Below are 23,158 nucleotides of genomic sequence, written 5' to 3' on the forward strand. Positions count from 1 at the left end.
ACACGAAGTTGATGTACCAAAAAGTGTATGTAATTTTACACGATTGTGGGGAATATCGCATGATGTAATATTGTAACAGAATGCGTGGAATATTATGTTTTTATTCTGTTTACATCTAATTTATGCGTACATCGTTAAAATTCCGTTATTTCCGATTACAATTTTTTTTACTGTGTGGGTATTGGGTATTACAGGAAATCTCGTGCCGAACTGTCAACGCGTGAGTGTTGACAAAAGCAAAAATACTTCCCTCTCTTTTTTTCTCACGCAAAACCCTGAACAATATCAGCAACGCTGGCAAGGGCAATACATACCTTTATGTAACTGTTGACAAGTATCAATGTGATATATACAGGTTAGAGTGACTATCCAGCTTTTTACCAGCCATAATGGCGAACCTGTTCGTAATATTTGAACAGCATTTTTGACATTTCTCTAATACATCGCACGTTGTCTTTCCGTACATTCCTTTAGTTTTACGGTGAACGCGCGGAAAAAAAACGTGCGATGTATTAGGAAATGTCAAAAATGCTGTTCAAATATTACGAACCCGTCCGCCATTATGGCCCGTAAAAAGCTGGATACAGAGTGGCGACAATGTCAAAATTGAAATGATAATTATCTGTCAGTGTCATTCCAATCGAGCAGACAACCTATCCAACGCGTATGCAGGAAAGAGAAAGAAAAACCTTGGCAAAACCGCATTGCATACATTTGGGATGACTTATCGCCACTCTGTATATAGTTACTCTAATACAGGTGTGGCAATGTTGGTTAAGTGGTATTAGTGCAATGAAGAAATTTCATCATGGTGTGGCTGAAATCGCAAATCGACCAATCACGATGAAGCGTGACGTCAAACTCCAAAAACAAACCCCATTGTCCGACGCGGTTTGTTTTTGTAGTTTGACGTCGTTTTCTGATTTTTCCAGCCCGGTGTCACCAATACACTCTCACATATGATTTGACAGTACCCCCATTGTTCAGTTCGCGAAGCTTCCTGAAAAATCATGCAATTCATATTGCGCAGAAAAGCACATGTTCTGAACATTCTAGAACGGACGCGCGGTATTTTTCCATAATGAACGTGATCATGCCACCGTCCATTCATCACGCTTGCGATGTGCAAGCCACACACGTACACTGTTACAACGCCACACCGCAGCGCCAATCAGCACGCAGCATGAGGAGCCTGCCGCATGGGAGACTACAAGCACCTATAAGAAGCGGACCCTCTGCGTCACCATTCATTCAGTTTTTTTCCGATCATCGATTCAGTTTGAGGATTTAGTTTTTTCAATCAACCATTCAGTGTTTCCCAATCATAGTAGTAGTAGACGAAAGTAGTTTTTATTTAAACTGATAAAGTGTAACTATAAAATGTCTGCATAATATAGTAATTAAGTGCTTCGTATCCATCGTTCGCTTCCTTCCGACAAGTTTGAAGAATAGTGTCCTGGCGCGTAGTGAAGTGTGAGGGAGAAATCAATCGTCCATCCACCCGGGCAGCATTCATCATACAGTCCACTCAGTTACTTTTCCTATCCCAACCAAAACACCCATACTGATGGGCCCCTCGATGCTGGGCCCCAAACAACAATGGCCGCTCCATAGAATTTCTCTGAACTGATTTCCCGCCCAGTGCTTTTGACGTTTAGATTTTAGTCATAGAAAAATGGCGATGTGCCGGGGGGGTCGGATTTTTCGCTACTGTAGAGATCATCCAGAGACCATCATGTATTGAACTCATTATTTGGATCAGTGTTTATTTGCTGAATAGAGGTTTTCCGTCAGATCATACCCCTCCTTTTCTTATTTTTTCTCAAAAGTACTCCCAATACGAGTGACAATGGTGCAAAAATATATTTTTTCGTTGACTCTAGAATTTACTACGATTTTTTAAACAATGCAAATTGCAAGAATGTTGAGTTTCTTTTCACCAAATCACGAATGTTGAGTTTTAAAAAATTCGTTTCGGCTGCACTGTTTATCAAAATTTTCAGATTTTCTGGCAGCATTGCATAATAGTTTTTGACATATGTGTATCAGCGGTAGAGTGAAAAGGATAAAACGAATGAAAAGCTAATGATTACCTTCTTTTTCATTTCGTTTGTTGCTTGCCACAAGAGTAAAGAGTGGCACAAATGGTTTCGAAGTGGTGAAAATAGAGGACACTGGTACAAAAAGGCATGTAAGACATCCGAGAAGTGACCTGTTGAAATATACGTATTTTAGTTTTTCATTTTTACAGTAGTTAGAGGCTTTAATAAAGAAAGTTTTATATGGGTATCATTTCTAAGAGTCAAAACCGAACATTTAGTGAAAAAAAATTTTTTGACGGAAAACCTCTATAGGAGAAAAACTGAAAGAGTTCTGTTAATCAGGAAAGTTTAAGTGGGCGAACTGGACTCTCCAAACATCCTCGCTCAAATCAATTTCAATGCCACGTCACGTGCGCTTCGAGACATACAATTTCTACGCCTGGACTTCCCATGAATCCTGATTTCCTACACTAAAAGCGGGTTTTCCCATTCCTTCATATTCTTTTCCAGAAGGCGTCTATATTTCTACCTAATAAATTATATCCTGCCTGGCTTCTACACTGTTTATCAGATAATTCTTTCTTAAATCCAAATCTAAAGAAGTACATAATGTTAATAAAATATAAATTCAACTTAGTATCTTATTTGTATGACAAAAGTTAAATATCAAAATTTGTCTTGTTCTATAAACCTAGGTAAGAAAACGTGCGATGTATTAGGGAAATGTCAAAAATGTTGTTCAAATATTACGAACACGTCTACCAGCATGGCTCGTAAAATGCTGAATAGGTACGGATTATGGGTAATTTATTTTTGGCCTACACCAAATCCAACACAATTAAAAGATTATTATTCACGCGTATTTTTGATTAGAAGTGTATTTCGTTTTATTGCTTCAGCTTAATATTTACTTTCCCTAAAAACTACATCGGAAAACTTTTCATTTGGAACCAAAATCATTAAAATCGGTTCGGTTGTTTGAATGTTATCCAGCTTTTTACGCGCTATAATGGCAGACGCTATAAATTGTGTTCGTAATATGTGATCAATCTTTTTGACAACTCTGCATCCATCAAAACTGGGCACTCTTCTCCTGTACGGCAGTGTTGCTCTTTCTTTCGTTTACGCAAAAGAAGGAAGGCAATAGTTTTGTTTACATTTCGCACAGTTTTACTTTCCTTCTTTGACGTAAACGAAAGAAAGAGAACGGTAGTGTTGCAAGAGAAGAGTGCCAGATTTGATGTATGCAGAGTTGTCAAAAAGATTGATCACATATTACGAACACAATTTATAGCGTCCGCCATTATAGCGCGTAAAAAGCTGGATAAACAAATAAATTTCGACGTGACGTTTTTTTCAATATGTGAGTAAGTAAAATATGGCAATATGTGACTAGATAAACGTTTTTCTATATTTAAATGAAAAAAAAAACAGACGTTAGTTCTTCGGAATAAAATTTTTTTGTGACGATTTGTGCAAAAATTTTTTTTTGTGCATTTCCAATTATGAGTGTATCACGTGTTATTCATAACGGCGTTTTTGTTTCAGTGTTTGAGAAGTTTGACAACTGCGGGGTTGCTTCTTGTTTTTCGTTCAAAATCGCTCGATGAGAATTTTTCTCTGAACTGACAATATTTAAAACTAAAAACATACATTTTTGTGTTAGGTAGAACCGTATCCCCCTGGTAGTGACACTGTAAGATGTCTGATTGATGATGTACTGGTCGACTTTATCGACTCGGGATCCTCTATCAACGTTGTTACGGAAGATTTATGGAAAGAATTGTTGACTAAGAAAGCAAAAATTTTTAGGAAGAAATATCAATGCGATCGGAAATTTTATGCATACGCGAATTAGGATCCACTAACTGTGACTGCAATTTTTGAGGCATGGGTATCTGTCAATCCATCGAAACCTAAGAGCTATCCATCGAAACCGCCGAATTTTTCGTGATTGAAGGTGCACGAAAATCCCTGCTTAGTAAACGAACGTCAGAAGATAAAAAAAAAAAAAAAAAAATGCTTTCCAATGATGTCATCGAAAAAGTTGAAGGCCCTGCCGAATGGATATCACCTTTGGTGATAGTTCCAAAAGGCAAAAATGATGTTAGGATATGTATCAATATGAAATATCCCAATGAAGCTATTAAGCGGGAACATTATCCATTGCCTGTTATTGACACTTTCCCAAATAAGCTTAGAGGGTCCAAACTCACGATTGGACATAACATCTGCCTATCACCATGTCGAGCTTCACCCAGACTTTAGAAGTATAACTACATTCATGACCGGAAGAGGTCTGATGCAATTCAAACGCCTGATGTTCGTGATAAACTGTGCACCCGAAATTTTCCAAAGGATTATGACGGAAATGCTAACTGAGATCGATGGCGTTATCGTCTATATTGACGATATCGTCGTGTTCGGAAGGACAAAAGAAGAGCACGACCAGCGGCTCCAGCAGATGCTAATAGCATTGGAAAGAAACAATGCAACTCTGAATAGAAGTAAATGTGTTTTCGGAGTCAAGAAACTTCAAATTCTAGGTTTTGAAGTGAGTGCTCTAGGTGTGAGTCCGTCTGAAGAGAAAATAACAGCGATTAAAAATTTTCGCCCGCCATCATCCAAAGAAGAGGTCCGCAGTTTTCTAGGACTTGTCAACTTTGTCGGACAATTTATTCCAAACCTTTCTTCGAGAACGGAAAATCTGAGAAAATTCCTCCGTGACGAAACAGAAATATTTGGTAAAGACCAAATGAATTCCTTCAATGATTTGCGACACGAGCTCTGTAATAACGTTCGCAAACTGGGATTTTTTGATCCAAGTGATGCCACAGAGGTGTACGTCGATGCTTCTCCGGTCTAGGGTCTAGGCGCAGTACTTGTCCAAAGTGACAGAAAGAATGTACCAAGAATTATATGCTTCGCTTCTAAGGGTCTGACAAAAGCAGAAAGAGTGTACCCACAAACGCAACGCGAGGCCCTGGCTGTTGTGTGGGCTGTAGAGAAATTTTATTTATATCTCTTAGGACTTCGCTTTACCATTTTCACAGATCATAAAACGCTGGAATATATATATGGAGGGAAGTATCGCGACGGAAGACGAGCATGCTCGAGAGCGGAAGGTTGGGCACTCCGCCTGCAACCGTACGATTTTGAGATCAAGTATATACCAGGTTCGACCAACATTTCGAATGTACTATCTCGTCTAGTGATTGAGGCTGATGAACCATTCGACGAACATGCAGATCGCTTCCTATTTGCAGTGGGAGAAGGACCTTTGGCCGAAATAAAGCAAGTAACATTCACGGATGGAACTCTGTCGTCGGTTATGAAGGCATTGGATACGCAATGTTGGTCAGCGGAATTGTTTAGACACCAAGCTTTTGAAAAGGAGCTTGCTGTGATCGACGATATACTTATAAGAGATGAAAGAATTGTTCTTCCAACAGATCTGCGTCAAAGAGCGCTCCAGATTGCACACCGAGGTTATCCTGGAGTGGTTGCGATGCGAAGGAACATAAGAGAGAAAATCTGGTGGCCATGAATGGACCGAGATGTAGCAAACACAGTTCAAGAATGTGCTGGATGTGCAGCCGTTAGTAAGCAACATCCACCCGAGCCAATGATACGCAAAGAGATGCCACAGCGGCCGTGGCAGGAAATTGTCATTGATTTCTTTTTTGCTAAAGACTGTGCTACGTTCTTAGTTATCGTAGACTATTATAGCTGATTTTTAAAGGTTATTGAAATGCGCACCACGAACGCTACTAAGACAATTGAGGCATTGGAAGAAGTTTTTCGTGAGCAAACATATCCAGAAACTATTCGTAGTGATAATGGCCCTCCGTTTGCCAGTGAAGAGTTTGCCGAATATTGCAAGAGTAAAAATATCAGGCTAGTACGTACCATACCCTACTGACCGCAAATGAACGGCTTAGTAGAAAGGCAAAACCAAGGAATCCTGCGGGCACTGCGCATTGCAAAGGCTACGAACTGTAATTGGCGAAAATCGGTTCAAGATTATGTATATATGTATAACACGACTCCTCACTCGATAACTGAAAAAGCTCCATTGGAACTGATGACGGGGCGTCCGGTTAAGGATCTTTTGCCGTCATTGAGAACCGATCTACATTGGCGTAGAGATATCGAGGTACGTGAAAGAGATGCTATGAAGAAAATGCAAGGGAAGCATTACGGGGATACGCGTAGGCAAGCTAAGCTTTCCGATATCAACGTAGGAGATTCAGTAATGTTGCGGAACTATGAAACAGGTAAACTCGAACCCAAATTTCGACTAGAGAAATTTACGGTTTTGAAGAAAAATGGAAATGATGCTGTAGTTGCAAATAAAGCAGGCGTAATGTATCGTCGATCAGTAACACATTTGCGAAAATATCCAACACCAACTGGAAAAGATGATTCCAAAGATTCAACACCCGAACCATTAATCGCATCGGAAGATCCGAACATAAGTGTATCGGGAATAGGGACTACAAAACGTAAGCAAATTGACGTGTCAAGCGACGAGACACGCGATAATCCGGAAGCAACAGTAAAACGTCCAGCGAGAGAGAAAAAGGTTCCGTTAAAATATTTGCAATAGTAACTTTGATTTTAGTATGATTGATATAAAAAGCGAGGTAAAACACTTTGAGATGATCTGATATTCACATCAACTCGTCGTGAAAGCCACGTGAATTTCAAATAGAATGACATTTCATAAGAGTTACCCTTTGCTTAAACATTTAAAACCAGTGAAATATTTATAAAAACTTACACCTTAATTTCATGTGGATTGCAACAGGATATAATCTAATGGTAAAACACGTGGATTTGCAGTGCTAAAGCAGTGACTACCATGTTGATTGAAGGTTTGTTGGAAAAGCATGGTTGTTCAACGTGTTTTCCATATGAAATATTTCATTTCACGTTAAATTGAAGGGAAACCGTTTTGATACTCGAATGATTGACATATGAAACAAGATTATCAATATTTGCACGTTGAAATTCATGTGTAAGATCTCTTGGTTACGCCATGTCTATTTTTATCAGTGCACTGTCCCTATAGGGACGCGAAAAGGTCGATAGCTTCGACTAGAGTGACTATATACAGAGTGGCGACAATGTCAAAATTGGAATGATAATTATCTGTCAGTGTCATTCCAATCGAGCAGACGACCTATCCAACGCGCATGCAGGAAAGAGAAAGAAAAACCTTGGAAAACCCGCATTGCATACATTTGGGATGACTTGTCGCCACTCTGTATATAGTCACTCTAGCTTCGACGTTTAATTTTTTTTTTGAGTGTGATAGCAACAAGAAACGAACGAAGGTCTGACCCACACGCTCAACCTCGGCTACTCAAAATTGAGTAAAAAACTACTCAGTTTCGGAAAAACCGTGGGTACGCAAAAATGAGTAAAGGTGCTGTCACTCAAAAATGAGTAGGCATACATTTTCTCCAAAATGAGTAGTTTTTGCTCAGTTTTATTTACTTGGATAAATGGGTGGAAACTACTCATTTTTGAGTAACCGGGCATTTTGTCAAAACAGAGTAGTTTCTACTCAGTTTAATTAACTAGAATAATGGGTGGAAACTACTCATTTTATTGAAGGAAATGGTTAGAAAATACTCATTTCGAATATGTTATTTCAATTAAAATATCTAATTTAGTATGATGTATTATTATGAATATTTATTTGTAATTAACCTTCGTAATGCATCGGAAAAAGTTTCACATTATTTGAACTTAAGTTTTGAGTTTGCCCTCATTCTACCGTTTTCAATCCGAATTTCGTTTTCTTTATCTCGTTTCAAAGATATGACCCAAAACTGGCACCTAAAGTAAGTTGAGGAATATTTTGTTGACTAATGGCCACTTCAGCGTCGGTTTCGGAACATTCGGTAACTGTTTCGGGTGACATTTTTGACGTAGGACTACGTCTTTGTTTACATATACTGGGTAGCAATTTGTGAAAACGAAAATAGAAGTGTAACGTTTTAATGAATCTTTCAAATGATATTGTCAGTTGCAAGGAAAATTGTCCAATCAATCAGTGCGCAATCGCTCATAAAAGTGCTATTTTAGCTTAAATCGTTTCAGTCTCTTAGGCGCACTTATTGCTTGGAAGATAACGAAAAAGTGCGCCGAAGACACCGAAACGATTTAAGCTAAAATAGCACTTTTATGAGCGATATCGCACTTTGGATGGTACAATTTTCCTTGCAATTGACAATAATAACTACTAAACTACTGAATGAAACCGAACCGGGATTTCTGTCTGTCTGTCTGTTCGTATGTTCCTTATATACTCGGAAACTACTAAGCCGTTCGGCGTGAAAATTTGCATTTAGGGGTTCTTGGGGCCAAGAAAGGTTCTTATGATAATTAGAGAACCGTATCTCTCCTAATACGGGGTGCTCTCATACAAATGAAACACAAATTTTTGCATAACTAGAGAACTTATCAAGCAAATGGATCCAACTATGACATGTGCGGGGTTTTGGAGGCAAGAAATTTTTCTATGGTGAATTGAGACCCCTCATCTTTTTAAGAGGGGGCTCCCATACTAAAAAAATACAAATTTCCTCTTAACACAGACATAACTCTTATAAGAAAAATCAACAATAATTATCGTACCTAACATTTAGCCTGAACACTAGCACCATCTATGATCGACATTCCCAAATATCAAATAGCAACATGGGTATCCATCGAAGTAGCAAGTATTTTTTATGGGGAATTCCACTTTCGTCAAAAAGCACCAATTTGACCAAAACGGAGACATTCCCAATTAACCTAAATTTGAAATGACGTTTTAATCGGTACGAAGAATGGAAAACGAGTGTTATGTCTGTTTGTCTGTGCTCTTAACTTGAGGACTAATCAAGCAAATGGAAACAAATTTGTCCTGTGGGGGGTTTAGGAGGCAATACTTTTTGACGTAGGACTACGTCTTTGTTTACTATACTGGTAGCACTGGTAGTCAGATGCTATACATTAGTTGAATAAGCTACTTGTAAACAAAAATGTTTCTCGTGACGTGATTTTGCGGCTGCCGTGCGGGAATGGGATAAGCAATTGCAACAAAATATGTTGGAATGATAGCGTAAACCGAAGATATCAGATGGCTCTGCAACATGTAGGCTGACTGACTTTTCCCTGAGAGGGCCAGGCTAAAATACTCAGCAGGTTGCTATAGGCATTTCCTTGCAGCATGAAGGATTTCGTCACTTCACAACTTAACTTATCAATTTAATAATTTTTGCAACAAGTATGAGTATGAGTTGCTATTAAAAAATGTGATGTGATTTCATTATTTTTTCGTGCATGAAAATCTTACGTAAGAAATGATTAAACTCCCTCCCCCCATCATGCCTGGAAACAAGCAGTTGTTTTACGATTCATTAATAAATTAATAAATTAAATAACTTATGTAGCCTAAAATCATCCCAAACTCGGGAACCGTATATTATACGACTCCAAAATGTTCCTATTGTACATCAGTCTCATTTCATCATTTGTTCCGGGATCGACGCTGAAGTCGCCATTAGTCAACATCAACAAAGTATTCCCCAACTTACTTTAGGCGCCAGTTTTGGGTCATATATTTTAAACGAGGCAAAGAAAACAAAATTCGGATTGAAAATGGATGAATGAGAGCCAGCTCAAAACTTGAGTCGTTTTCACCCCAATGAATAATGCTCATGAACATGAGGACCACCTACCGGTAGTGTCGTATAAACATGGAGAAACGCTGGCAATGGCTATAGATTGGATAAATTCCAAGATTTGTGAGAAGGAGAAGCTACCAGAGGACTGGATGGAAGGAATGGTTTGTTCCATCTACAAAAAGGGCGATCGGTTCGACTGCTGCTGACCCTAGAAATGAGCGCAAATTCCGCCAATGATCAATTCCAAACAATTCCGGGGCAAAATTTGTGGCATTAACCAAGGTCAGGCTGCAATAGGCCAAGGATACAACATCTTATTCTGCTCCCTGAAAATAGAAAGACGTACCAACTACTAAAGATGTGTAAGAATAAAAAAACAAAAGTAGTAAAGTAGTTGCTTAATAAACCAATACATACATAAAGAAATTATGAGAGTGCATTCATTGCAAAGCTTGGTTAATAAATAATGCATATAAATTATTATTGATATTCGTGTGCAATAATTGATGTATTCGAAATTGATGCAAGATTACAGAGGTGGGCACTGCTAATCAGTTAACCGCGAACTAGCTAGCGCATAGTGCGTTCGTCAGGTTTCAAATGGGTTAGTAGTTTTGTTAGCTTGGTATAATAGGTTTTTATAATCTTATGAACGCATAAGGTAAATGGTAAAAGATGGTAAATGGTTGGATAAAGCGCAAAACAGATCCCATAGTTGTGCTTAGCCTCCTATCCCTACGTCCACGTGATACCAGCCGAAATACGAGCTACCTCAGCGGAGATCCGGTAACCAACCCCGGTAGAAACAGAGGTCGTATACCAACAGGGAAGGAGGCACAGTGTTGTCTCGACACTTTAAGATGGCAACCCCATCACGAGACTTGGTAGCGTAGGGCTTAGTACCGTCTAGTAGTGTCTAAATCTAAAAAACTAAGAGTCAAGAAAATTGTACTCAGAACATTCGGCATAGACAAAGGCGACGAAATAAGGACATGCAATGGAATCTTGGTACTGCAACTGCAACTGGAACTGCAGATCGCTAAATTTCGTTCGGTGGCGACAGAGTGCTACTCGATCAGTTAGAACCCCGAAATTTTAGCATCGTGGCACTGCAGGACTGTCGCAAAGGCGAAAAGGTATGCAGGGTCCGTGGCGGCAACGTGCAATTTTACCAGAGCGTCGGAGCGACCAACGAGCTGGGAACGGGCTTCGTAGTGATGGGCAAAATGGAGGATCATAAACATGTATTGTCCACACGAAGGTAGACCCGACGACGAGAAGGAAGCGCTCTATGCGCACCTCTAGGCAACGTACGAGAGCTGCTCACCACGGGACATCAAGATCGTCATCGGGGATATGAACGCCCAGGTCGGCAAGGAAGCAATGTTTAGACACAGAGAATAGACATTCAAGCAAAAGATCCCCACTAGGTTAAAACTTATATCAAATTAGTTGAGAAACTATAGAGATTTTGTCGCTAAAGACGCATAAAATTCTACAATACACTCACAACAACTAGCTTCTGGCGCTATTGTCACGCTTATATACTAGCGCCTGAGGAGCCAAAGGTTATCAGTGTGCAAATCAAAAGAGTCATTTAGTTGGGAAACTATAGTCTCTGTGCTATAGTGGTGGTGACGCTAGCACACGCTATGTCCGAAGGTACTTATTATTTAATTTACATACACTTCAGATTTCTCTTCACAGGATTCACAATCCCCCTTGCAGTGACATGCAGTGAAAAATGAGTATTTTCGAAAATCTGAGAAAAATGGAGAAGCGTCACTGCAAGGGGGATTGATCAATCCGTACAAAACTTTGAGAAAATGAATGTGGGGTCGAAATGAGCAATTATCCCAAATTTGGTTGAAATCGGAGGTGGTGGAATACAACGGATATGATCACTAGAGAGGGGGTGACCCCTAAATGACCTTAAAAATTGAATTTTGCAAAAAACCTAAGATAAAATATTTTAAGACCTTCATTGAATTAATTGTTTTGACTAATACTAACATCCTGTGAAGAGAAATCTGTGGTGCATGCCGGTTAAATAATAAGTACCTTCGGACATAGCGTGTAGCATATTAGGTGTTTTAATTTGAAATTTTGTCCGAGAATTCCCGAAAAATTTGAAAGAGTCTAAAATTACTCGAGTTCGATTAGTTGTTGAGTTACGCAAAAATTTCTGTTTTATTTGTATGAGAGTCCTTATCTCCCTACCACAGGGGTAAGGGGTCTCAAACTATCATAAAAAAATCCTGCCTCCAAAACCCCCCAAATGCCAAATTTGGTTCCATTTGCATGATTAGTTCTTGAGTTATGAGGAAATTTGTATTTCATTTATATAGGAGCCCCACCTCTCCTCAAGTTGGGAGGGGTCCCAATTCACCATAGGAAAAATTCTTGCCTCCAAAAACCTTCACATGCCAAATTTGGTTCCATTTGCTTGATTAGCTCTCGAGTTATGAGCAAATTTGTATTTCATTTGTATGGAAGCCCCGCCTCTTAAAGGGGAGAGAGGTCATAATTCCCCTTCTAAAGAGGGGAGGGGTCTCAATTCACCATAGAAAATATTCTTGTCTCCAAAAACACCCACATGTCAAATTTTGTTCCATTTGCTTGATTAGTTCTCGAGTTATGCAGAAATTTGTGTTTCATTTGTCCGGGAGCAGATACCCCTCTTAATGGGGGGAGGGATCTCTAACCATCATAAGAATCTTCCCCGGCCCCAAAAACCCCTATGTGCAAATTTTCACGTCGATCGATTCAGTAGTTTTCGATTCTATAAGGAACATACGGCCAGACAGACAGAAATCTATTTTTATAGGTATAGATTTGTATGGGAGCCCCCCCCCCCTCTTAGTGGGGTAAGAGATCTCTAACCATCATAAGAACCTTCCCTGGCACCAAAAACCTTTACATGCAAATTTTCACTCCGATCGGTTCAGTAGTTTCCGATTCTATAAGGAACATACGGGCAGACAGAAACCCATTTTTATAGGTATAGATTACCAACAAATGCATATTTAATTTTTATCGTAGAAGCCACTCAAAAACAAAGCGCAGCCTTCAGGGTTTAATTGGCTTTGTAAGCGAATATCGTTTGCCAGACACCCAAATAAGTAAAACTGTTTTTAGTAATCATTATAAAATAGATACGATAATAAGAAAACCGCTTAAATAAACAAGAGATAATTTGACAAAACAGATCTTAAAACATTTAAATCAATCAAAAACTGAATTGCTTTCCATCTGGTTCCTCTCTGACGTCACTGTTCTGGGGCAAATTAAGCAGTGTCGTTTGGCCGACTGGTATATAGGCAACACCTCGCAGCCTCAATTCTTCGCATTTCTACAAAACCGTCATCGCCAATTTAGCCAAAAAAATTCGCTGCTTCAGCATTCCCCTCCGCCGATACGACAGCGGCTTTCTTCTTCTGTTCGGCCTTCTCGATTATGAAACGATCTTGTCAGCTTCCCGTTAGGCAACTTGTTACATTTATATCGCTTGGGTAAATTCATTGCCGAAAGTCAAATGAGTAACGGAAATGTGAATTGGCCAGGCTGAAGCCGACTTGCGTGTGTCGAGACGCACAATTAATTGGCTACGAGTAGCGCAGGATTAAGTACAATGGAGAGGAATTCTTGATGCGGCAAGAGCCACCGCGGCTCTCGGCTGGTAAAGAAAGAAGAAAGTTCTGGAAGCCTCCGATAAATTAAATATTTTCAAAATAATAACAAAAATAAGCATGAGATGGAAAAAATGATAAAACTGACCATTGGCGGTCGCGATGCGAGTAAATATAATTGATATAAATAGATAGTTGCATTATTTCCAAAAAAATCCTATACTTATTTAACTAAAGTTTATTTAGTGGAAGCTAATTGGAAGCGTTAACCCATTTAAAACCTAGTGAACACACTATTCGTTAGCTAATTCGCGGTTAGCTGATTAGCGGTGCACACCTCTGCAAAATTAAATTAGTAAAACATAAAAAGTCAAATTTAAAACTATACAATTTACGATTCTGCGTTTAGCACGCAGAACATCGTAGTTATGTGAAATAATTAAGTTCAAAACAATCTCACCGGCACTTACAATATGTTCTCTTGTCCGTTTCATCAGCAGCAGCACATCTATGAATTTGCTGCAGTCCAAAGTAGGTCAAGGTCATCTCCAACAGTAATTAAACAGTCAGCTCTAACCGCTCCAACTCGCGATTTGCACCGAACAGCCACCAGCAGTATTTAAAAAGTTTGATGACTCGTGCATCTTGCGTTCACTTTTGTTCACAAAAATAAACCAGTAACTATTTTAAAAAACTTAAAAAAAACAAACGAGAGCGAACAAGCGTTAAATCAACAACAAATTTTCGCGAAAAAATCTGATTGCGGCAACACTCAATTTTGAGTAGTTTTTGCACAGTGACAATATGCAATTCTACTCATTTTTTGACAGCCCCATACAACGATTAAAAAATGAGTAGTTTCAACTCAGTCACTGAGTAGCCCTGGCTAAGCGTGCAAAGTAAATTGATATATACCAGGTATATGACAATGCGAGCTGTCATATACACTTTGCACTAACACATCTACACTAGTTCTGAGAATTCGAGCATTTTGTATGGAAAATTAGTTAATTTTTTAAAAAGATCGTTGGATACGCAAGATTTGTCTTTTTTTTCTTACAGCTTTTATGTTTATGCTTAGAACATTATTTCTAGTATGTATTTTCATGAATACAATGAAGTGCAACATTCCAAATCGCAAGCGGAAATTTTTTCGTCAAAGCGGTATCAAGATGTCTCAAAGAAATGTCCTTATACCGCTTTCCTACAAGTAGTAAAACAAAAAAGAAATTCTTTAAAATGCTCGGACATGATTGTTCAATAAGCAGCATGAGCAACATTGTAATCCGCCCGCAATATTTTTCGTCTGATTTCTGATAAGCTTTTAAAGTGTTAATTATCATCTAAGACTGTTTTGTAGCAATCTAAGATTACTTTTTAAGGTTTTCTACGTATAGTGTTGAGACAAGAGCATATATATCAAACAATGTGAGCGGGCAAATTTATGATAAAAAGGTATCATCTTGGAACAGTGACTTCAACTTAAGGATTTTCAAGCAGTAGCACAAGCATCTATTCGAATAAAACTATTTTTTAAAAGAAGACATCAGAGGCAGATATTCAAGAGCATCATGCATGCAAAATGTTGGACGGAACGTGTTTTAATTAAAGCAACCGTATACCGTATTGATCGTGAAGTATTAGAAACATTAATTCATTTTTCAATTGCACATCGAAATAGTTAGTCATCCATGTTCTCAAATTTTTTACGTATAATTAAAGAAGGCTACAAGTGCAAATGACTTTAAAATATATTCCTTACATTTCATTGTAAATGTTCAAATATTTCTCTGGAATAATATAGCTGCATTCATTAATTACAATTAATTTAGTTTTAATTTTCATGCAAGTTCCACCATATTTCAGAACTATGTCTTCTTCTTTCTACATACACTAATGCAACCCTCGATAGTCACATACCTGGTATATCAATTTACTTTGGGTCTGACCTTCACGAGCGGTATCCTGAGCGCACCTACTCACTGTGTGAGTAGTGAGCCAAGTGAGAGGCAATAATACTCACAGATACTCATAAATATACACATGCCGGAAATGCAGTAGCAATAGTCCTTGATCTAATGATCGGATTTTATCAAGACAACGAGTATGGTAACCAACCTATTTTGGACCCCATCAGCTGCTGTACATAATTTGGCCACTTCCATTAGATTTTGCTGTAAGTGTTCAAATAACGTTAGTTACCCTATTAACGGGTGGCAACAAAAATTTTGGAATTTTTTGAGGCCCCTACGCCCAAGAGCTTAGAGAGAAAATGAGAGTATTAATGTGTTAGCTCTCTCTCTCTCTCTCTCTCTCTCTCTCTCTCTCTCTCTCTCTCTCTCTCTCTCTCTCTCTTCTCGTTTTGGCAATATTTTTTCTTTTGTTTATGCTTGCCCAGTTTTGCTTAAAATGGCGTCGAAACAAGAAGCATTTCGGGAGCACATTGTACACTTCTACGAACTGCATATACACCTCTGCAAAAAATATACTCTGCAAAAAAATGTTGTACCGTACATTTAAAAAGCGTAAATGTTGTAGCTTCGACTGTTTACCATATCCTAAAATGCCCAACAACTTTTAGCAAGCGTGGTAGCGGAAGACCAGCCAAAATTATAGGCACAGAAGGAATTCGTTCTCTTTTTCGTGCCTTCAACAACAACGATTCCGTGAGCCAACGGGATGCCGCAAAGAAGCTCAACTGTTCCCACCAGTACATCTGCAAAATATTCAAAAGAGTCGAAATAAAATACAAGTTTAAACATAAGTTTGAACAGAAAGGGATGTTGTACATTACCATTTTCGAGAGAGATATTTCTAAGCCATAGTTCAAGCCCTCTGGTTTGGCTATCAATCAAGATGTGTACTAAAACGAATATCTAAAGAAAATTTTGATCCCGTTTCTACAAAAACATCATGCAGATGAACACTACGTGTTTTGGCCGGATAAAGCATCATCGCATTGCGCCAAAAGAACACAATCGTTCTTGAATACCCATTCCATCCCATTTGTACCCACATAACCCGTAAATCTGCCTCAGTGTCGCCCAATCGAAGATTTCTTCAGGCTTTTGAGTTCCTTGGTGTTCAAAAATAACTGGAGAGCCACGAATTGCAAACAGTTGATTGGTAGAACCAACAGCCGATTACGGACCGTTTTCAAATCTTTACTATTTTTTTAGCAACAATGGACAAAATATCTTTAATTTCAGTAAATCAGATCTTCTTCAAGTATCTTTGTCTTTTTTGACAGCTTGAGATATAAATTACAAAATTTTAGTTGCCACCCGTTATATAAAACTAGCTGACCCGACAAACTTCGTATTGCCACAAATTAACCTGTGTTGTACATAAATCATGAATCTCGGATGATCTTTGTCACAATCTCGAGTTTTGCAAGCCCCCCAGTGGGCGGCGCTTCCGACGGCGGGTCACCGGCAACACTCGCGACCGTCTCGTCCTGAATGATCTAGTGTTACTATAGATAGTTTTTGTGGTCTTGTATTGACTAATGTTTTATGGAAGAGTCTCGAATTTCTCGAGTTCGATTAGTTTTTGAGTTTCGCAAAAATTTCTGTTTTATTTGTATGAGAGTCCATATCCCCCTACCACAGGGGTGAGAGGTCTCTAACTATCGTAAAATAAATTCAAGACTCCAAAATCTCCCACATGCCACATTTGGTTCCATTTGCTTGATTAGTTCTCAAGTTATAAGGAAATTTGAATTTCATTTGTATGGGAGCTCCCCTCTTAAAAGGGGAAGGGGTCGTAATTCACCATAGAAAAAATTTCTGCCATCTAAAACTCCCACATGCTAAATTTGGTTCCATTTGCTTGATTAGTTCTCGAGATAAGAGGAAATTTGTTTTTCATTTGTTTGGAGGCCCCTCCCCTCTTAAAGTGGGGAAGGGTCCCATTTCATCATAGAAAAAATTGTTGTCTCTAAAAACACCCACGTGTCAAATTTGGTTCCATTTGCTTGATTAGTTCTCGAGTTATGAGGAAATTTGTATTTCGTTTGTATAGGAGCCCCCCTCCTAAAGTGAGGAAGGGTCCCATTTCATCATAGAAAAAATTTTTGTCTCTAAAAACACCCACGTGTCAAATTTGGTTCCATTTGCTTGATTAGTTCTCGAGTTATGAGGAAATTTGTATTTCGTTTGTATAGGAGCCCCCCTCCTAAAGTGAGGAGGGGTCCCAGTTTATCATAGAAAACATTTTTGTCTCCAAAAACATCCACGTATCAAATTTGGTTCCATTTGCTTGATTAGTTCCCGAGTTATGAGGAAATTTGTATTTCGTTTGTATAGGAGCCCCCCCTCCTAAAGTGGGGAGGGGTTCTAATTCACCATAGAAAATATTCATGCCCTAGAAAACTTTCACATGCCAAATTTGGTTCCATTTGCTTGATTAATTCTCGAGTTATGAGGAAATTTGCATTTCATTTGTATAGGAGCCCCCCTTCCTAAAGTGGGGAAGGGTCCAATCCATCATAGAAAAAATTTTTGTCTCCAAAAACACCCACATGCCAAATTTGGTTCCATTTGCTTAATTACTTCTCGAGTTATGAGGAAAATTGTGTTTCTTTGGTACAGGAGCCCCCCCTCTTAAAGTTGGGAGGGGTCCTAATTTACTATAGAAAATATTCTTGCCCTCGAAAACCTTCGCATGCCAAATTTGGTTCCATTTGCTTGATTAGTTCTCGAGTTATGAGGAAATTTGTATGGAAGCCCCCCCTTTTAAAGAGGAGAGGAGTTATAATTCCCCTTATAAAGAGGGGAGGGGTCTCAATTTATCATAGAATAAATTCTTGTCACCGAAAACACCCACAAGCCAAATTTTGTTCTATTTGCTTGATTGCTTGAGTTATGCAGAAATTTGTGTTTCATTTGTATGGGAGCCCCCCCTCTTAGTGGGGGGAGGGGTTTCTAACCATCACTAAAACCTTTCCTGGCCCCAAAAAACCTCTACATGCATATTTTCATGCCGATTGGTTCAGTAGTTTTCGATTCTATAAGGAACATACGGACAGACAGACAGACAGACAGACAGACAGACAGACAGAAATCCTTCTTTATAGGTATAGATAGCGCTACGTCACCCTTTCGTACAACCCTTAGCGTTGTTTATCTTGTAGTTTTTTCGTCTTCTTTGTATCTCAGGCTGTGGTTTGTTTATAAATCCCAAATTCATTTCCATTTTTGGTAAATACCGTGGACCCCCGTTCGTTTGACCGTTTTTAATCTGAACACTTTTTAATTTGAACCCCGTTGGTTTGCACGACGTGCAAATTAAAAATGGTTCAAACGTCATTCTCAATATGACAACATTTGCTTATGCAGACAATGCACATAAACACGATTTGTTTGTGCTGATCTACCGTGTTTAAACTGTTTCACATTGCGTTTTCCCAACGATTATGGTAGAAATCCGATCGGAGAATGAAATATTCGCTGCTTGCAACTGCCAACTGAATCAAACCACCAAAACAATAACAAAGAGCAGGGCAGCCAGTTCACACAAGTTCCAGCATATTTAGGGTTACCAGTTGTTCAAATTAAAAACTAACCCCGTTAGTTTGCATGAGGAATCGTTCAAACGAACGGGGGTCCACTGTATTCCAAGAATACCAAAAATTTTTTGTTTCAGTACGTTCAATAAACATTTCCTGAGAAAAATATAAGTACATAAAACTTGAAAACTATGACTAATATAGTGTCTCAAAATAGTATTATGTCAGAAGACCCGGGGGCTCAAATGATAGCTTAGGGTGTCACAACAAAACTTTTGTATGATGTCAACATTGGTTGACGCGATTTAGAGGTACCGTTATCCGGGGCGAGATTGTGCCAAAAAGCACATATTTTTGTTGTTTAACTCCGTATACACACAATTTAGGAACTAAGTTGATTTAAAACTTGTCAATTAAAGAATCTGACTAAAGAAATGACATCGGAGCTCAGTCACTCGCGGCCTCCTGTCATCATTAAACCTGATTTGCTCAACGATGATTGTTGTGCGTGACTCTGTTCAATGTTGCTTAAAAAAGTTCTAACAATATTTTTTTCGAGCTCAACATTTGGGCGATTTTATAAACTGTACGCTACAAACTTGATTGCCTAGGTGTTTTCGTTAGGCACCACGGATCGATTTCGTGATGACACGATGATATTTGTTGCCGTTTGCTAGCAGTCAATATTTTCTCTCGCGTTGATCGACTGATATTTCGCAAATTTTCGAGTAAAAGATTCAGAAGGTTTCATCAAGATTCATGCGCACTTGGTTTCAACGAACCGAAAATGAGCTCCGATGTCATTTCTTTAGTCAGATTCTTTACTGTCAATATTAAAGAATCTGACTAAAGAAATGGCATCGGAGCTCAGTCACTCGCGGCCTCCTGTCATCATTAAACCTGATTTGCTCAACGATGATTGTTGTGCGTGACTCTGTTCAATGTTGCTTAAAAAAGTTCTAACAATATTTTTTTCGAGCTCAACATTTGGGCGATTTTATAAACTGTACGCTTCAAACTTGATTGCCTAGGTGTTTTCGTTAGGCACCACGGATCGATTTCGTGATGACACGATGATATTTGTTGCCGTTTGCTAGCAGTCAATATTTTCTCTCGCGTTGATCGACTGATACTTCGCAAATTTTCGAGTAAAAGATTCAGAAGGTTTCATCGAGATTCATGCGCACTTGGTTTCGACGAACCGAAAATGAGCTCCGATGTCATTTCTTTAGTCAGATTCTTTAGTCAATATATACTAAATTGTTCAATTAACAACTACCGTAGAGATGGTTTAGTTACAATGAAACCTAATTTTACTGGAAGTGCATGAACTTTGGCATAATCTCACCCCTTCTAAGGGGTGACATTGTGCCAAAAACATAAAGTTAAGGTTAAGTTAAAGATAAAGTTAAGCATGTTTATAAACAATACACATAAACGTCAGTATGAAGTAATTCATATGGGGCCGTCCATGAACTAAGCGGACTATTAGGGGCAGGGGGTCGGCCAAAAACAACGCATCATACAAAAAGTGTGAAAGAAAATAACCCGGGGAGGTCTGAAATAAATAAAAATGAGTTCGTAGTCAATTGACAGCCTTTATATAGCCAGTAGCGTTTCTAGGGTTAACAAGGGGGAGATATATGGAGGGCGTGTATCCTAAGGGGGCATACCTATTTGATCATTTAACAAAAGTAACCATTACTTCGTTCGAGAACCCGTGGTCGCAGAACATGTGGCACATCCCACCCCCCTCCCCCTTCCTTAAAACTGGCAGTTTCTACACGACATAATACATTCGTCTTATATTAGAGCGTTTATTCCAAGCATCTGAAATTTCCAAAGAAAAAGAAAAAATTAGTTTAAATAATTTAGCAGACCTATAATGCTGTTTTCTCCAAAATGGAAGATGCAATCTAATATGTCAAAATATTGTGCTCAATAATAAAAAATGTAAGTGTACTGGTGTATACTGACGTATTTTTGTTGTGTATGTAAAATCCACCAATTGGATCGATCATTATGGCTTGGCACAATCTTACCCCCGTGAAGCTCGAAAAGTACAATGTTTCGAAAAATATTATTTTCGTAATCAAAACTTATCCAACGCATAATAACCTTTCAATACATTGTAAGCGATTAGTTTATATACTGTGCGCGCATTCCCTTACTGGACACGACGGTTGAAACAGTCGTGTTTCTGAACGGTCGTAAAAAGGGTCGTTTTTAGCTTTTGACAGATAAAATGTCAAATTGTGTCATCGCTGTTTCATTATTGGAACCAATCGAGCAAAGTAAACAAACCCAGGAATTACCATTCTATCAGAAGAAACGAAATGAAATTCAGCATGAAATGAATTTGTATTTTCAACGCCGGTTTGCCGAAATTTCATAGTGAATAAAGCGTAGTTTATCCTTCATTATCCAAACAAGCAATAACAAAGCAATAACGTTCGTATTCGAAAACAATTTGTTTAATGCTTTTGTATGATTAACACGAAGTCACGATTAAGGTTGCGACAGAAACGCAATGAGCCTGTGTTGCCAGTTATGGCGATAAAACATTACGAACTGTGTTGCCAATTTAGTCATTTTTTTACCTTTGGAACGCTTGAAACAGTACCTGAACGCCCCTCGGAATCCATCGGTCAAGTAAATGCACAATACCTTCAAAATAGCAAGTTGATGCGATTTCTTGTTTGGGATGGTTTATGTGGGACATTGTCTACAAGCGTTATTTCCGAACATTTTTGATCGCGAACTTTGAAACCCTGTTTAGGCTAAATAGTTTGCTAATATTATCTGTGTTCCATTCTAAGTCATGAATAAATATGTTATGTTCACAATCATTTTGAATTTAGGTCACCAGTTTCTATAGATATAATAAATTTTCACTAATAAACATTTTTGGTTTTTGGCACAATCTCACCCCGGATGGCGGTAGCACATTTGAGTTTTATGAAACAATGGCATTTTTCAGGATTAAATTCAAAACTGAAATGTTAAAGTAGGGTGTACTTAACTATTTTTTTCGCAATTATTGAGATCTGATACATTCATAAAAAAATTATGGTTGCATGTCTGGAGTCAAATTTGGTTACAAAAATTTAATGAATTCAGCAAAAATTTAAAATTTTCACAATTTCATTTAACCGTTATGTGTGCAACAGGGTACCCGGGTACCTTTTCAGTTTTAAAATAGTCATATCTCATTCAATTTAAAACATACGTCATTGAAATTTTGCGACATTGTAAAACTCGTTGATCTTAAGTTATTGCGGTTTTTTGGTGCATATCCATAAAGGGGACTAGCAATGAGAGGCACTTGAATTTTTTTATTACGTAGGAGGGCGACAAGGGTACCCGGGTACCCATGATTTGCTATGTTCATAACTTTGGCTATCTTGAACCGATTTGGATGAAACCAGTGGCATTTGATTCGTACATTTATCTAGTTTTGATTAGATAAAGCATTTGGCCATCAAATGACATGTAGTTCCCGGGAATCGATAATTCCGGAGCAACGTCCGGTAAAACGTAGGAAGCCGCTTGTTTTGAAAGAATATCAGCTTCCAGCGAATCTATAAGCTTTGAACTTGACATTGTGGACCCTTTTTTCATCTTATTATATAAATTGGTGACTTTAGATCGCATTGGCCATTCCAGAATTGAGTTTCTGTAGGGTTATAGATGGCCAGTTGGGTACATAACCCAATACTAGAATTGGTTTAGCGGATCTCTTAGATGTTTTGAAGTGATATGGCCAGTTTAGTACTTATTAATAATTTCGGAATTGATTCCAAATGTATAACGGATGGTTCTACGTTTTGAACTGATCTGATAATGCTAAGCATTATCTTGAATCCTGCGGTATCATCTGTGACCCCGTAGAAACCATTTTCGAAATAACCAATCAAAATACATCGAAATGTAAAAAATATCACCTACCAAACTAATTCCAAGAACTTTGATACCCATATTGCTAGGTTTTACTTCCAATCCTAGACTGGCCACCCATGACCCCACAGGAACCTACTCCGGAATGGCCAACCTGATTCATCTCATTACATGAAATAGTTCATTGTATGAATTTTTAGAGTTTTTAAATCCGCATGACTGATTTTCCTGCAATACAATCAGTTCTCTAGCTCACAGCGGACACTCTGTCGGAATTCCGGATTTTCAGGCCCCGTATGTCTTTTAATGGCCAAACGGCCGAATGATTCAAAACTAGATAAATTAACAAATCAAATGACACCTATTTCATCAAAATCGGTTTAAAATTGTTGATGTTAT

The sequence above is a fragment of the Sabethes cyaneus genome, chromosome 2 (assembly GCF_943734655.1).
Source record: "Sabethes cyaneus chromosome 2, idSabCyanKW18_F2, whole genome shotgun sequence".
In the NCBI taxonomy this organism is placed as follows: Eukaryota; Metazoa; Arthropoda; class Insecta; order Diptera; family Culicidae; genus Sabethes; species Sabethes cyaneus.